Source organism: Tympanuchus pallidicinctus, unplaced genomic scaffold (assembly GCF_026119805.1).
Source record: "Tympanuchus pallidicinctus isolate F22 unplaced genomic scaffold, pur_lepc_1.0 scaffold31, whole genome shotgun sequence".
NCBI lineage: Eukaryota > Metazoa > Chordata > Aves > Galliformes > Phasianidae > Tympanuchus > Tympanuchus pallidicinctus.
The window spans coordinates 7,977,485-7,993,409 of record NW_026294749.1 but is presented as its reverse complement, the minus strand read 5'-3'; the positions used below and the strand labels follow the sequence as shown (position 1 = coordinate 7,993,409).

General features: G+C 46.6%; 1 protein-coding gene across 7 annotated transcripts in view; it reads right to left on the bottom strand.

The window, feature by feature from the left end:
* The window catches only part of ATXN1 (ataxin 1), a 270,887-nt gene that overhangs the window by 180,701 nt on the left and 74,261 nt on the right, over nucleotides 1-15,925 (bottom strand). For 5 of the 7 annotated variants that reach the window (XR_008210032.1, XM_052697772.1, XM_052697769.1 and 2 more), the window contains exon 2: nucleotides 12,154-12,274. The exons of 1 other annotated variant lie outside the window; for it this stretch is intronic. The gene's annotated coding sequence lies outside the window, so the exon portion shown is untranslated. Of the gene's footprint in view, nucleotides 1-12,153; nucleotides 12,275-13,170; nucleotides 15,911-15,925 lie in introns of those variants that run through there. One more of the 7 variants, XM_052697770.1, reaches the window with a different exon arrangement.

Sequence of the window (15,925 nt, the reverse complement as noted above, 5' to 3'; positions counted from 1 at the left end):
ATCCTGGTCAAAAAACAGCTTTGGGAAGAATGCACAAAAAACATGTCCAGCCTTCCACTAACAGGCAACTTTATAAGCCAAAGGTCAAAATAAACATTCCAAATAACTCAAGGAAAGTTTTACTTTCATTGTATGGCTTGATGATACCACAGAGTATCAGTATCACTGCAGAGGTCAATTATTTCCACTGTTCTCCTCCCTGAAACTGCAGGACTGTTTCAGAATGTGCATGCTTCTTTCAGTCTTAATTAACTTCACCACAAATTCGAGCCAAAGGGGTCTGATCCCAACCCTCCAAAAGCCAACAGAAGGGACGCCAGTGGGAATAAAGCCTAAAACAACACGTCTACAGTAGTCAACAACTCTTGAGTTACATAAATGCTCGCTAATATCTCTATACTGACTGGCCATCAACATTTCCATTATAATCCATTTACTTGGGGACATTTGTATGCTGGATTTTATCCATACTCCTCTCTAGCCAGCTGAGAGGAATTGTTTTTGAGTGAAACAAACCACCTCCCTCCCCTCCAGAGACCTGCAAACAACTAATAAAGCCCTCATTTTCCACATAGACAACAGGATCCCACCACCCTGGGCTGAAAGACAGTCTACCCACTTTGCTACACCATGCTGTTGCAGAATGGTAAAAGGCAGCTTCAGTACTGCAGCAGAAAATCAAGGGCTACCAGGTTTTTCATGTAGTACACCATGACATGAATAATTGGGACCAGGAATGCAACAATGAGGTTTGAACAGTTAATGAATAATGTGCCCTGTGATTCGTCATCATTCTGTTTACACTGCATGGAGAATTATAAATGAAGTAATAAACAGTAAGATCCAGTCCACTAACACAAGAAGCGTGTCTTGATGCTTTCTAAAACGTACAAGGAGTAGTGTTAACATCACAGCCAGTATTCTTCCCATCCCAGTCAGTGAAACCATCCTTAGATTTGGTCTCCTGTGGGCTTCAGAAGTACAGCTACATTAGCCCACAGATGCATAGGCATATTATAACTGGACACATTATTTTAAAGTGTTTGAAGTAGCCTGAGTAGAAGTGTTCAGAAGACACAGAAAAACAAATTCCATTCCACAATATGCAATTCATACTAATGTTAATTAATTCACATTCACAACATAAGCTGAAGCTGTTCCAAATAAACCATTATGATACATTCTGAGAACATGTACTTGAAGCAAAACAGAACTTGGCTTAGTTCAAGCAACCTACCGACACAACTTTACGTATTTCCCAAAGGAGTCTGAGTCTACCTTCTCCTGTCTGCTCCTGGAAGGATGTCAGTACCAGGCCCACCACGCTGCTTAGTCAACAACCAGCTCTACAATAATTCAATTAAGGGGTACAACATTAACAGTTTTTAGCAGTGATGTAAGAAAGATTCAAGTGCAAATGCTTCTAAGAGACCTAGCTGAAGGAATGGGGACATCTGTTGTCCTCAGCTATCACAGTAAAGCACGGTCCTTCTTCCTCTTCCCCTTCCAAGAGTTCTCCATACCCACTTACTCGTCCTCAGGCCTCCCTCCCCAGATGCCTAGAAGCAGAACAAGATGAACAAGAGTATGCAAGACAGCCCTGCCATCACCCCCCAGGATGTCCAACTACTCTGCCCACCTGCATGAGATGTAATTCTGCTGAAGTGAACTCAATGAGACCTCAGAGCTCCCTACTTTGCAGAAGGTAATACAAACTAAGACAGAGAAAGCTTGACAATCATCAGAATCATCAGAATCAAGGCACCAGCTAAGTGAGGGGAGCCCAGCAAGGAGGCCGGCAACAGGTTCTCTCTCTGGGACAGAAGCTTCTCAGTGTTTTGTCTAAGGAACAAACACACAAAGTTGATACACTTGCCTTGGCACGTGAACAGATTTGTTCTTGGTAGTAACCACAAATTCTTTTCAAGTCCTGAGCAGAAGTTAAGAGATGACCCAGGTCAGTACTCATGCATCACACACCACAGCCCTTCTCAAGCACACAGGCAAAATACAACAGAACTCAGCTACAGACCAAACCCCACTTGCATACACCACAAACACTTTCATTTTCCACGCCCATCCAAGAACATAAATTGTCCAAAGGCTGAATACCAGCTCTTCACAAAGGACCTCGGAGCCATCAGAGCTCCCTGCCAGCTCCTAACAGGGCACTTGCCCATCATAAACAGCCCACATGCTCATGCTTTTCCCCAGGCAGAGCCATGCACTCTAGGCAGCAGCTTGCTTTAACTGCACACTTACTAGGACAGGTCACAGTAAAACGCACACAAAAAAGCTACTCGTAAGTAAGAAGGGAAATCAGTGGCTACGACTGCAAAGCGCTGTTGCTAGCCAGAAATGAAGAGCACACAATCCAGCACTGAACGACTGCCAGCAAGGAGGAGTCCCAGTTTAAGGCCGCAAAAACACTTGGAAAGCTGTTACTTGGCTGATTACGTCTCTGCTGGAAGGGTAAGGTTTCAGAGTAGTGTGCCCAGCAGATTAGATGTGCGGCTCCCAGCACAGCTCGCAGGAGCTGCAGATCTGAACCACCACGCACAGTGCAACTGTACCCTTGCACGTAGTGGCAGTACAACCTGCCTCTGAGCAACACTATGACAAAAATAATAGCAGTATCAATGAGACTCTACTCCGTGGGCAATGACCACAATACACGCCACACTTCCGTTGAAACAAACTGCTCTGTAAGAAATTTTATAAACCAAGCAGGAGATATAAAGAAAGTGGTAAGGGCAGTGCCTTTTTGGGAAAAAGAAAAAAGAAAAAAGAAGAAGAATAAAAAGAAAGGAAAAAAGGGACAATTTGGCATTTGCAGTGTGTACAAGATGCCTTCATACACTTTCCTGATTCCTTGCCAGTAACTATTCAAAAAAGACCACTTAACAAGCAAACAGGTCTTCAGCACAACAAATAATAAAAAAGAGAGCAAAGCTTGTGCTATTTAAATATCATGAAACATTCTGCTAATCATGCACAGATGGAAGTACAGACGCTTCTGCCAGACGCCTTGTTCCAAAACTTTGCTCTATTTTTAATTATTTGATGCGCAGAGGACCTGTTTGCTGATTAAAAGGGCGCTGCCTTTAAAAGGACTCCATCAATATGGAGTCTGGTCTTGTTTTTCATGGGAATGTAGAAACTCCTAACTGTGAGCTCCCCGTAACAATTTGCTGTGGCTGTTTTCGCCAGATACTTCTCTCACCTTGGGAGACTACCTACAGATGGGAAAAGCGAATCTAACTATGTGCAGTGCTGTCTGAAAAATGCTGAGTGATTTCATTTGGATAATGCTTCTTTTCTCACAACTTCCTTTTGTCTGTAACTCTTTTGGTGCTACCTACAAGCATCGATTTTCAGATGCGGGCATTATTTTTGACAGCTTTCCTTTCAGTCAGAGCATAGTTGTTTGTGAAAACACCTCCAAACTTCATCAACCAAAATACTCAGTGTAGTCAGAGGCTGGCAAAAACATTTAGATTAAAAAAAAAAAAAAACACACAAAAAATGGTGTGGGGGGGAGCAAGCCTTGCATTTTTCCCTTCATACCTCCTGTGAACTTCACTCAATTCAGTGGGTACTTCATTCCTGTGCTTCTCCACAGCAGTCAAGGAATTCTTCCCTCAGTGAAGAGCCTCACTCAGAATGCACAGCATGTTCAATTTTTTTTCCCCTTTCTTTTACTGAATTAAGTGCTTCTCAAACATTCTTTTTTTGGCTCAGTTTACCTTTTATCTCGAAAGTTTTGCAATCTATTACTGTAGCATTCTGCCAGTATGAAAATGACTGGACATTTAAGAAAAACAGCTCAGGCCGTTACTTTTGTCCCACTAGTATAATGTGTACAAAACACCACATTTTTAAAGCTCGCTAATGTTAATGACTGAAGCTGTGCTATTAGCACAGTAAGAGCCCTCTGACTAGCAGACCACATGGTACAACAAGAAAGTAACAGTGACCCCATTATCTCAGGAACAAATAACCCAAAGAGGGTGCCTCCCGGCTCATGCCCAGCTACAGAGAAAACAGCTGAATTACTTTTAAACTGCCAGCGTGTAACATTATACAAACAGATAAACGCGCCCGGTTTGTGAGCAACCAGCTGACCAGCCTGGAAAGCAAGGTGCCAGCTGAAGAGACGCTGCAGCTGCCAGCCAGGGAGGACTGGCAGGGGCAGGCAAGGCTGACAATCCAATGCACCGCTCCAGAGAAGAAATAAAGGCTTTTTTTTTCCCCGTGAGGAGAAGGGAGGGCTGTACGGAGGGAAAGGCTTGTCCTGACACATCATCGGGGCTGCAGAGCTCAGAACCCTGCTGTGACTAAGGAGGAAGGGAGGGAGATCAAACAATGTTCAAACTGGCCCTTCTGCAGATAATGACCGAGGTACTGAAAACTTCTAAGTGAAAATGGACTCTGGGCACACAGGAACACACGCATAGGGCGAGCCCAAAGAAGGGCAGCATGCAGCAAAGCACTGCGCAGGGAGCAAATGTGGAGTGGGTGCCCTGCAAGTGGGTCAGGAGCTGCCAGGAGTGCTGAGCGTGGAAGAAACTCTGCAGAGAAGGAGGTGAGAAGAGAAACTGACAGGCCAGCAACAGGAGAGTAAATCAGGGAAAGGTTACAGCGGGACAGAAGGATGATTGGGCAAAATACTGGCTGGCTGTATGAAGATGAGTCTAATTCACCAGCACATCCACATGAAGGCCAGAAAGTGAGGACAGCTGACTGAGGAACGGTCTTCATTCTCTCTTCACTTGAAGGAAGAATCAAGCTAACACTCAACTACCAAGCAGCATCCTACCAGCAAGCAAACCAACAGCTCCAACATCAGAGGGCCTCAGCCCTCCCACAGACACACAGCCAGATGCCACATTCTGTTACAGCTCACCACACGCAAGCATTCCACTCAAACCTCAGCAGTAAGGACAGAGGCGGGCACCAGACCCGTTACCCACTGCTGGCTGTAGTGGAGCACCTTGCTGTAACACAGGCAAGAAGCATGACAAGCTGTGCTGCAGCTCAGGCTGCCCAGCACTGCTGGTCTCACAGGCACACCAGCTAGGGCATGAGCTGCACAAACAGCACCAAGCACTGCAGCCAGCCCCGCTGACAGCTCAAACAAACAGACTGCACAGTGCTGCTGCTAACGTAGCAAAAGCATGTCTTAGTTTGCATTTCTTCCATTCCTTTCAACCAGCATGACGTTTCAGCAAGTTCAGGTCCTTGTTCTCTTTCTTTGCTGCTATTTTACGCCTTTCAGATGCTTGCTACATACCTCCTATCCATCTTAGGGCCCATTCTGGCTGTTTTCTTAACAGATGTCAACATCTGGACAGTAATGTCATATAACAAATGTCATTCAGGAAGTTTATTATCACAACTTTATTTCACTCAGTCAGTGCACACAGTTTCTCCTGAATTTGCCACAGATCTGCAATCAAAATAAGGTCGTGATGACCAACAAATCCCAGGCTGTACCCCTGTCAGTTTGTGGCAGCCTCATAGTGGAAGACCACGCACTGGGACGAGTTATTCCCTCAGCTTGTACAAACATAGAACAAAATACAGATTTTGATTCGTTCTTCAGTCCTTCCAATGTCATAGTGTCACCTATATTTTAAGTTAATCCGTAACATAGTTTACTAAGACTGACAGTAGGAAACTTGAAACTCATTCCTGATTCTAAGAGGAGGCAGAGGAGACCTAAGGTGAAAGTTAAAGCATCTCCTCAGTTCTGCAAACCAGAAGATGCAAAAGAAAAGTGTTTGCCCACTTATTTGTCTTTGGCCTTTACACCAGCCCTGCAGAAGTACTGCCCACAGAGGAGTGTTGGTAACCTGGCTGGAGCAGCTGGTGAGGATGCACGCAAGGAGAACACAAAGGAGAGAAACAGAGAGTCCAGGATGGATTTGTCCCTCATCTGTAGTAAAGCAGGATGGGGTGGCACCATTTCACTTTTTTGGTTTTTGACACTGCCAAACAACTGAAGCTCTGATTAATCTCCACACCTATTAATGACATGGTCTGGGAGTTTGTTCATTAAAATTGGATGCTCAAATTTTAAGACATTGGTATGAAATTAAAGTCTTGTAATAACTAAGAGATGATGTTCACAGTATCCATACTATAGTGTTTTACTTGTGTAAGGACAATCACTACTGGTACATCTGCAGCAAAATATTTCACTCAGAAGTTCAATTTTAATCAAAAGGAAATTTGCATCCCTTGCTGAGGGAAGAAAATACCAGTGATCAAACCTACAGTACTTCAGCACAGCCTAAAGTGATACACAATGCTGCCCACGCAGAGGCATCTTTAAGGCAGTGCTGCTAAGCCTGAAGAGGAAAGTGATCAGAGAGCGGTAAAATGGAACTTATGTTTGTCTTAAAAATGAGAAAAAAATCACCCAAGTGGCAGCAAATATACAAACAGAAAGAATGTGATTGAGTTAGCATTTGAATTCTGTACTTCAAGCTACCTTTGATCAACTTGATTAACATTCCTTTCTAAAAATCTTATAGCTGATGCACTTCATGAACACAATTAAAGTAGATTAATCTGCTCTAAATTGTACATTTCATAAGATTACTGTTCCTCTGATTAATTTTACAAAAAACACGTGCAACTATGTATTTTTGTCAATGATAACATAAACCCCTGAGAGAGCTACCAGTAACTGGCCAAGAGACATCAGTGTGAACATCTAATAAATCAGCACGCCGTATGATGCAATGTTCCGTGATCTCATACACCAAATACTACACTTCTTGTTCGAGTGCAAGAGAAAAAGAACTCAGTTGTCAGCTTATACCACCTGACTGCTTAAAATCTAATTCTTCTGGTGTTACTACCTACATGAAAACGCTGACAGATAGTCAAAGTGACTGCAATAGGTCCACAAACCTTCCTCTACTAAAATTGGTGATAAAATATAAATCACATTCAATGGCGCGGTTTGACACAGCTAAATTTCAGAGGCGCTGGGTCTGAAAGGGACCCATCTGAGCCTCGATCTGAGGGGAAGGCTCACCTTGACCTCCCCAGGACAGCCGTGAGCAGACTGATGTCCCTTCACCCCACAAATCCCCCTGCCTGGTGCTGTAGCTAAGCGCTGCTGAACTCAGGTACCCTCTGGAAGCACTGCAAGGCGGTAATTAGCGTGAGGCTTGTAATGCATTCCCCAGCCAGAAACACGGGTTGCTGTGGTCACTGGAGTCAGAGAGTGTGAAAAGGGGCTGGGGGGGGAGGGAGATAAAGAAAAACAGGTAACAGCGGGGAAAACACAGTGATATCCTATTTAAGTATCAAATATTCACATGATTACCACTATCAACTGAACTGTCAAATAAGTATTATGGGAAAATGGTGATTAAAAAAAAAAATTCCCAATAAAATAATCATTGCAGTGGAGAGGATTAATGATGCACAGGAGATACCTCTGACACAAACGTGTACTTCCTAAATCGCGTTTGGCTTCATTTTGATTTTTAGAGAAATGATGCATTTAACATCCTGTCTGCAGATGATACAATTTTAAAACGCAACCACAACACCACAACAGCAATCTAAACCCTTCTTCTATGTTCTGGGAAGCTCTGTGCACGGCTCCCATTAAGCTTACCGGTAACTGCGAACTGTTAACATGCCTTAGTGTGGTTTCAGCATTCCTAGGCAAGGCTAAGCAGCAGTCAGAAAACAATGATATCCCCAGGCCCACACTGTAGTTTCTCAAGCAGAGATTAAGCACGGTATTCTGCTCAACAAGCTCATCACTGTTAAGTAACTCATCAGAAAATAAAGAAGGAATTATCAAATGGGAATTGCCAAGTAATTAGTTCTCTGAAGCAGATGACATACAACTGTTAAAGGGAGGGGCTTCCCTGTTAGTCATATGTCAGAGTAGAGCCTACTAATCTGTAAATAAAAATGCATTTCATATGATTAGCGCAATGGGTTTTTAACCACTAGCGGTACATGAAGAATTAATTTGCAACTTTTTGTGCTGTAATAAGCCAGTGAGATTTTCTCCCTTTGCATACAATGAGTTTTCCAACACTGCCGATTGCCTGCTGTCAGACTGCCTGGGGACAGACGGCCATGCAGACAGGCTGCTACCAGGGAGGGGACGTGCTCAAGGGCTGGGGAGGAGGGTAAGTGCATTTACTATCATAGTAAGCGGAAAAGGCACTCCCTGCTCAGCTGCTCCACGTGACACTGACAAGGACGGCACCGACGAGAAAACGTTCCCTGGCACACAAATTCACAGGGATTAAGCCTGCTTTCTGTACTTAGCCTTCTCTGTTAAAGCCTGACTTTCTTCAAGAAGATCATCTCACAGAAACGTTCAATTTGCAAAACCTGAAGGGCCTTCATGCATGGGTACCTGACAAACAAAAATGTGGTAACGCTCACAACCACATTCCAGTACAAACAAGAAACACTTAAACTTCTCTGCTTTTTATAGACTGAAGAGTGAGCCAATAAACCCCTAAATCAGGCTTTCGGCTAGTCCCAAACAGAACTGCTCACTGCTAACTCACCAACAACTAAAGAAGCAATTACCGAACACACCAAGGGTAAGTGGAGGAGGGCATGTATGATGCTGAGGCCGCACAGAACTACAGATCAGGGATGGCAATCACAGCGTTTTGACCCTCAGCATATGCTCCGTTTCTAATATTTGCCCCATCAGCCAAAATATCACACTATAAAGTAATGCTAGCACAGGACAGATCTCCACAGCATATCACAGAAGGTGAATCAAACCTCAGGCACTGGCTTATATCACATTACCAATGAGAGCCTAGCACTTCCATCTAGACAAGTCACTGCAGCCAGCTCTGTTTATATTTCAGACAGTGTTACAAAACCTCCAGTCAATCTGACATCGGGCTACAGCAGCATCTGCTGAGGAAACAGCAGAGCAAAGTCAGGGCAGGGCACCACGGGGGTGATGGGGTAGGGCTGGGGAGGTGACCAGGCCTCATCTCCAACATCTGACACTGCATTCACGTCTTTTTATTCAATTTATCACAGAGTTATTCACTCAGCCACAAAACAAACAATTTAAAAAAATTAAAATGATTTCTAATTACTCTCCAATTATACCTAGTTCATATCATCATTTCATTTGTGCTGTTAATGTGCTCACAGTCTCCACCGCTGCCTTCTTTTAGCCCTACAGCCATTGCAGGCCCTGATAAACAGTGTAAGAGGGAGGAAATAAAATCAGCCGTGATAAAGGAACACCGATATGGCAATCAAAAAATTGCCTTTGGACACACTAATATTGAGACCGATTACCTCTTTCTACATTCAGTAAATAATATTTTAAGAGGACAGACTGCTGTTCATTTACAGAGAGTGGCAGCCAAAAGCCTGTGCAAAGCACAGCTTAGGCCTTCTGTACCTAACAGGTAGTGTGCAGATATACTTATGGAAAATTCAGCAATAAAAATTTACAAACAGGCTGTGGCTGCAAATTCAACCCGATACTACAACATGATTAATAGATATCAAGTGACTCAACAGTGAAAAAGATTGAAAAGAACACTCCAGTTATTCAAACATCCAGTGCCTCATGCAAAACCCTCTCGACACAACTGCTTAAAAGAAAGCATTGAGTCATTTGCCTGCGTGGAAGGAGGCAGAGCGAGTTCTGAACAAATAACAATAACTCAACATTTTTTAGCTCAGGCTAAAATTAACTGAAGTCAGGAATCACGGAAAAAAAAAAAAAAGCCATATCTCAACACATGTGATTTTATTTTCACTAATCCCAGTGTCCTCATTCAGGCAGTGAGCTCTGCAGACTCTGCAGGAAAGCTGCTTGAAGCCGAGCAGCAGGCACGCCTCAAGCTTACACACCGCAGCGGCTTCACTCCTTGCAGCCACACGCCTCCTTCTGTGAGTACAAACGCACGTGGGGGGGCACCAGGGCTGAAGCAGAGTCTCTGAGCTCTGATACTGGAGGTGCCAGGTGAAATAAGCATGCCTGATGTTCCATCCCTCGGACAGAACTCGTGGCGATAACCTGGGTCTGCACAGAACAGAGCAGGGCTGCTGATGCTTCACCCCCCCCCGCCAAAAAAATGTGAGCGCTGGAAAAGATGCTGGGTCTGAGCATGCAGTGCTCGATCTCAATTCATGAAACCTATTTGTGGCTGATCACTGTGCTGCTCTGGGTCATGTTTGTTTCACGTGTTACTACTTTTGAGTTCCCTTCTGTTAAATCAAGCACTTGTAAGAGATAACGCTTGTAAGCAGGCAGTCGCTATCTCAGTAACTTTCTCTTTACTCTTACAGTAGGACTGATTTTGATCGATCCCTAGAGAAAATAAGCACTAACTAACAAGGCCAATAGAGGAACCCACGCTCAGCGACTGAGACAGCACGTCCAAGAAAAGGAGCTGAAAAAGATCTGATCTGAAGGCCAGAAGACAACGCTGCATTTCAAACTGCACTGATACTGAGAAAAAGCAGCACAGTCCTGCCCTCCTCTCACGCTGTAACCGAGACAACTGCAGCAGACTTAACTAGGTTATTTCTTCTTTAATCCAAACTGTTCCCAACACGTAACATACTTTTTCTCATGCCATCGCAGGAAGTGCCAGATGCTAAAATATTCTAAGTGATTTAGAGATACATTGCGGGTAACTCACACAGGATTCAACCAATACGCTTTAAATCGTTTCTTCTAGTTAAGAGATAGAAAGCTGTCCTGTGGTAATTGTCTGTGCAAATAAATACAACTTCATAAAACCTGTGCCAGTTCTGAAATAAATGAAAGGTTTTGTGGAAACGTCGCTGTCATAACAGAGAGCTCCCTCCTATTTGATCTCCCGAGCCCACAGCAGCTACCCAGTCAGTTCTGTCCCAAAAGTGAAAGATGAAATGTGTCAGTGCACAGGCACTTGGGCTGGCTGTTCAACCAAAAATCTCCTATTGCTCTGAAGGGGCATAGAGCCCATCAGTCCACCCCCACTACTCCAGCTCATCTGTAAACCCTAAGAGGCATGTCTTTACATGTAACTGCTTGCTCAGACAACTTCCCTTTACAGCACAGCACCCTACCCCACAGCCATAATAAAATATAAATTACGTGCCACACACCTCTCTGACACGCTGCATATATTAGAAAGTTATTCTGCAACAGAGGCTTTCTGGTCAACCCCTCATATGTAGAATGCTATAGTAATGGAGTTTTCTGGCTGCATAAAGGGGAAAAAAAGCACCTTAACTTCTGCAAGTAATTGCTGCATTTAATTTTCTTTTATTTAGAGACATCACATTTTCTTATGACTTTTTGTCTTTTCTTTTTTCCCCCCAAAAAAAGTATTAGTAGCATTGCCAATCTGAAGCACTCAAAAATCATGAAACAGGTCCAGAAAACCAAGCTGGCTTAATGACAATCAGATTAAAGAAATAAAATAAAAATTTATGTTCTTTTTATTGGCAGTACGATTGTTGAGCCCTTAAACTTGGTTCTTTCAAGGTATTTCCCCCAGCCACACAAGAAGGAGAAGTAAGAAAGAGGAGAGGGAGCTAAGCGTGCTACTCCATCCTGTCTGGTTCCAGAACTTCGGGGAAAAAAGTCAGAAGAACTGAAAACATTCCTGAAACTGGAGTAAAAGACACTCGAGCACATCACTAGTGACCAGCTATCTGGGAAGCATCCTCATGCCAGGCAAAGTTAAGTGCTTGAGGGGAAAGCACTTTTCAGGATACTGAAAAGTCAAACGAGCTGCAAGGAACAAGAACTGCTAAAAATGTTCACAAAAGCACGGGGAGGATTTATAATAATTATACTTGTGGTATTAACCAACAAAAAAATCAAAGACTGTAAAACTTTTCCATTCGTGCTACAATCTTTAGTAACTGCATATACTCTGACCTGAGGTATACATAAAACCACTCATCTGGAACCCACTGTCCTGTCAGTCACCCAACTGAGTCACCAGAGCTAATGGAATTTCTATGATGAGTTTCTCCAGGACCTCTACTGCCAGGCACGGGAAGTACAGACGTTGTGCAGGTAGATAACGGCACGGACTGCATTCAGGTGCCTGTGCTGACCAGAACCTGCTGCAGACAGCACGTGCTTGTTAGACAAAAGAAAAGGCAGCACTTTCTCACCTTACTGACAGCGCATCTCTGTACGGCAAAGATGACGGTGAAGGTGGTCACTGTCCTGCAGGGGTCAACGATAAATTCACAGCTTGTATTGCTCGCCCGTCTGGCTCGGCCTGCGGCGTGACTGGAGGTCCCAAAGTTGAGGAGGTGGGAGCCAAAAGAAAACAAAGCAAAAACACAGGTAAGACTCAAATGGCAGCACCCTAAGACACTCTAATGAAGCCTGAGCGGTTGCTTTGCTATTACTCAAGCACAAATAAACTATAGATTCAGTCTCGCAGACAGCACACATACAGCACAGAATGTAGCCCACATATTCCAACAGAGTGCTCTTTTCCTACATGTGATCTTGACGAGGTGAAGAGCCATAAGCGAGTCGAGGTGACTTCAGTGCCAGCAGAACTGGCTTGTGCTGTATCTGAGGAGGGGCACCACTCAGAATACTGCTGCAACTGCTGCCATTGGGTGAATGCAGTCAGCCAGGGGAACGTGGCATTACCTTGTCCTTAACCGCAGCACATTAGAGCCAGTGCACAGTGCTGCAAATGCTCAAACAACGTAAACAGCAGCCAATGCTACCAGCATGGTTCTTTTTCTTCTATTTCTGAATTTTCTTCAGTAAAAATACTGAGAGCAACAGCACTGACATTCTGTTGACATCACATATTCAACAAAATATTTTTTTTTCCCCCCCACTTGGAATCCTACCAAATATTTTTATCACTCTTGGGACAATAAAAGGATTTAGTGGGACCATTTCTCCCTCACTGAGAAGCACTTTTGTTGTTTCAGTTTATGAGCACGCTGACTCGTCCCTACCCTATTTATGGAAGGATTTACACACATACTTAACTCCAGATAGATTCTTTAATCAATCCTCATTCAGCAAAACCCTCGCTGGGACGTGTACTAAGGCAACTTTGCAGACTGGGACCAATACACGCACACAGATTTGCATGTGTTTCAGAGCCATCTCAGACTCCAGCTTTTAGGGGAAAAACAGAAAGCATCCAGCATTACCCTCTCAGTGTTTGCAGGGGGATCAAAAAGGAATTACAGCCACAGATCCAGTTTCTGCCTTTCCACAAAAGTTGGGAGACTGCAAAGTTTCTTCCATTTAGAAGCATCCATCACCAATCAGCTAAGCCAAAACCGTGTAAAAAAACTTCAACTCATAAAAAAATGCAAACCACCGAACAAGATGCACGTATGACATCAGATTCCAAAATGCTGTGCCTCTGACCGAGTAAAACCGAATGAGATCAGGATTTCTGGCTTGCAAGCTCAGGCTAAGCATACAACTTCCTACAGAGTACTCACTGGAATACAGCACCTCGTTTCAGCAAACTGCAGCATTTACCTGTGCCAAGCCTGTCAGACTGCTGCCTCTTCAGCTAATTGTGTTGGTATTTGTTACAGCAGTCGGTACCGTACCTCCGAGGAGACCTACAGCTCCATCTGCCACCCGAGCCGTGCAGAGCACCCAGACCGTACCTGTGCAGTCCCCACCCAGCCTTGTGTGCCCACCAGGCAGCCCTGCCGCACAGCCCTGCACCCAGCCAGCGCTGCAGCCCCTCGCCATTCTGTCACGCGTTTGCTTTAAGCCCCGCTGCAGTTCTTCATCGCGTTTCCCCTCAATTAGCACACCACAACAAAAGCCACCGCCGCACCAGCAATGACAACGACAGTCCTCGCTGCCCTCTACTCAGACGTGCTGCTGAACTTCAGCACGGGGAGAACCAGGCCTTCGTTTTGCTCTGCTAGGCATGGCACTGAGACCATTACTTTCACATCCTAATGTTTAAATCAGCAGTTGCTTTTCAGGTGAGCACATTTAACGTCTATTTTCTTAATTAAGATGAAACTAGGCCACTGGATCTATTACATAAAAATGTTGGTGAAGTGAAATTCCAGGCCTCTTGTAAATGTCTCTTAAAACAAGACCAGTTCCTTCAGCCTCTAAGTAAATCAGACCAGGCCAGGGAGAAGAGCTGCGTCTTGTACTTGCAGGAAGTCTCTTAACTACACACAAACGGCCTTTTCGAAGTAACTGTTTTGCTGTGCTCTGTCACACGGTGAACTGCCTCTCCATGGAGCACGTCACCAGCAACACCGGGCACACAGTGGCAGCTCGACAGCAGCCGTGCTGTGAGCGCTCACCTTCTGCTACCACTCCTCTCCACGGGCTGCCCTCCTTCCAGCCCCCTCGGCACGCAGAGGAAGGCCGTTCCCACCAAAGGCAGGCATTAGGATCGAGCTCCGGGCACAGAGGGCCGGTCAGCACGGCCCACGGGCTGCCTGAGGGCTCCGGTGCTGCACCGCGCCGGCAACTTCTCCCCACCGAGATGTGAAACGCTCCGGGCTGCGCTCTGTAGCAGCGTGGATGCACGTGCGGTTAGCAATGGGAGTCATTCACCGCTCTTGCACGTGGCTAACGCGGCTCCTCCAGGGGGCAAAACTCCCACGGTGCTTTTTGCCGTAGAAAGATATTGGAGAAACGATGGCTCAGGCAGCGGATCAGCGCCTGAGCTCTGCTACTCTGCTCTGTGCCTGGCCGGGGTCCAACAAGCGGAGCTACCCCAGATACACACCGTGTGCGCGGCTCACAAGCAGCCCCTGGAGCCGCTCCAGGCCCACGGCATTAGGATCGAGCACCAGATTGGGCGCCTGTGTGCAGGCAGCGGGGGGGAAGGCCGGCATGAGATCTTCAGTTCAGCGCTCCCGGAGGGCGGCACGCAGCGCGGAGCTGCACTGCCTGCTCTGTCACGGCGTTACGCTGTCTGAGGCGGAAAGTTTCCCACTCTATTACTCTGCTGTATTTCAACGAGCACCAATGCGAAATAAAATAAATCGGAATACCAGCAACGAGTTGTTTGCCGATAAGAAAATCTTTATATCGTACGCCCCTCGGTTTTTTTTTTTTTAACCGAGGGAGCAGGAAGCCAGCCGTCCCCCAGCACACAGCTCCTTGCTCAGTCACGAAGCACCGGGCATTCCCACCGGTAATGTCACGGCTAGGCGCGGGACGGCCCCGCGGCCTACGGCGGACGGGCGGGAAGAGGGGAGCAGCGGCGAAGTTTTCTCGCGCCCGCAGCCCCCCGAGCACCGCCGCCCCTTCCTCCCGCAGTCCGCACGCGGCACGGGGGCGGCCGGGCGCACGGCGCGCGCACACCTGAGCGGCCGGGGCCGTCCGTTGCCATGGCAGCGCGCTCACATCGCTCGGCGGAGCGGGGCCGGGCGGGTTCCGGCGACGAGGGGCTGCGAGAAGAGCCCGGGACCGCGCGGGGGAAGGGCCGGAGGCGCGGCGCGGCGATCCCGCGGCGGAAGGGCTCGAAAGCGAAATTAAAAGCCTTCAGCGTGCCGCTGCACGGACGCGCTTTGCCCCGCGCACGGAGGGGCTCGGCGTATCCCCCCGCCCGGCTCGGCACGGCTGCCCGCGGAGCGCCTGCTGTGCAGCCAACGGCACCCAAACAGCCGTGGCTCCCCGCGCCGAACGGCGCATTATATAACGGCTTCCGACTCGTTTGCTCCTCCGTTAGCGCCCGGCGGTAATTCCTCCTCTGCCGCCGCTCCGTCACGTTATTATCGCTATCACAGCGGGCGCTGACGTTTCCCAGCGCCTTTAATTCAGACTTCGGTACCCCCAGGAATCGCGCTCGCGGATCGCGGCCCTACCGGGGCTGAGGGGGGGATATCGAACAACACCGACCCGACCCCGAGCTCCGGTCGGCGCCGGGGCCGAGCGGCGGTGCCCCGCGGCCCTCCCTCCCGCGCT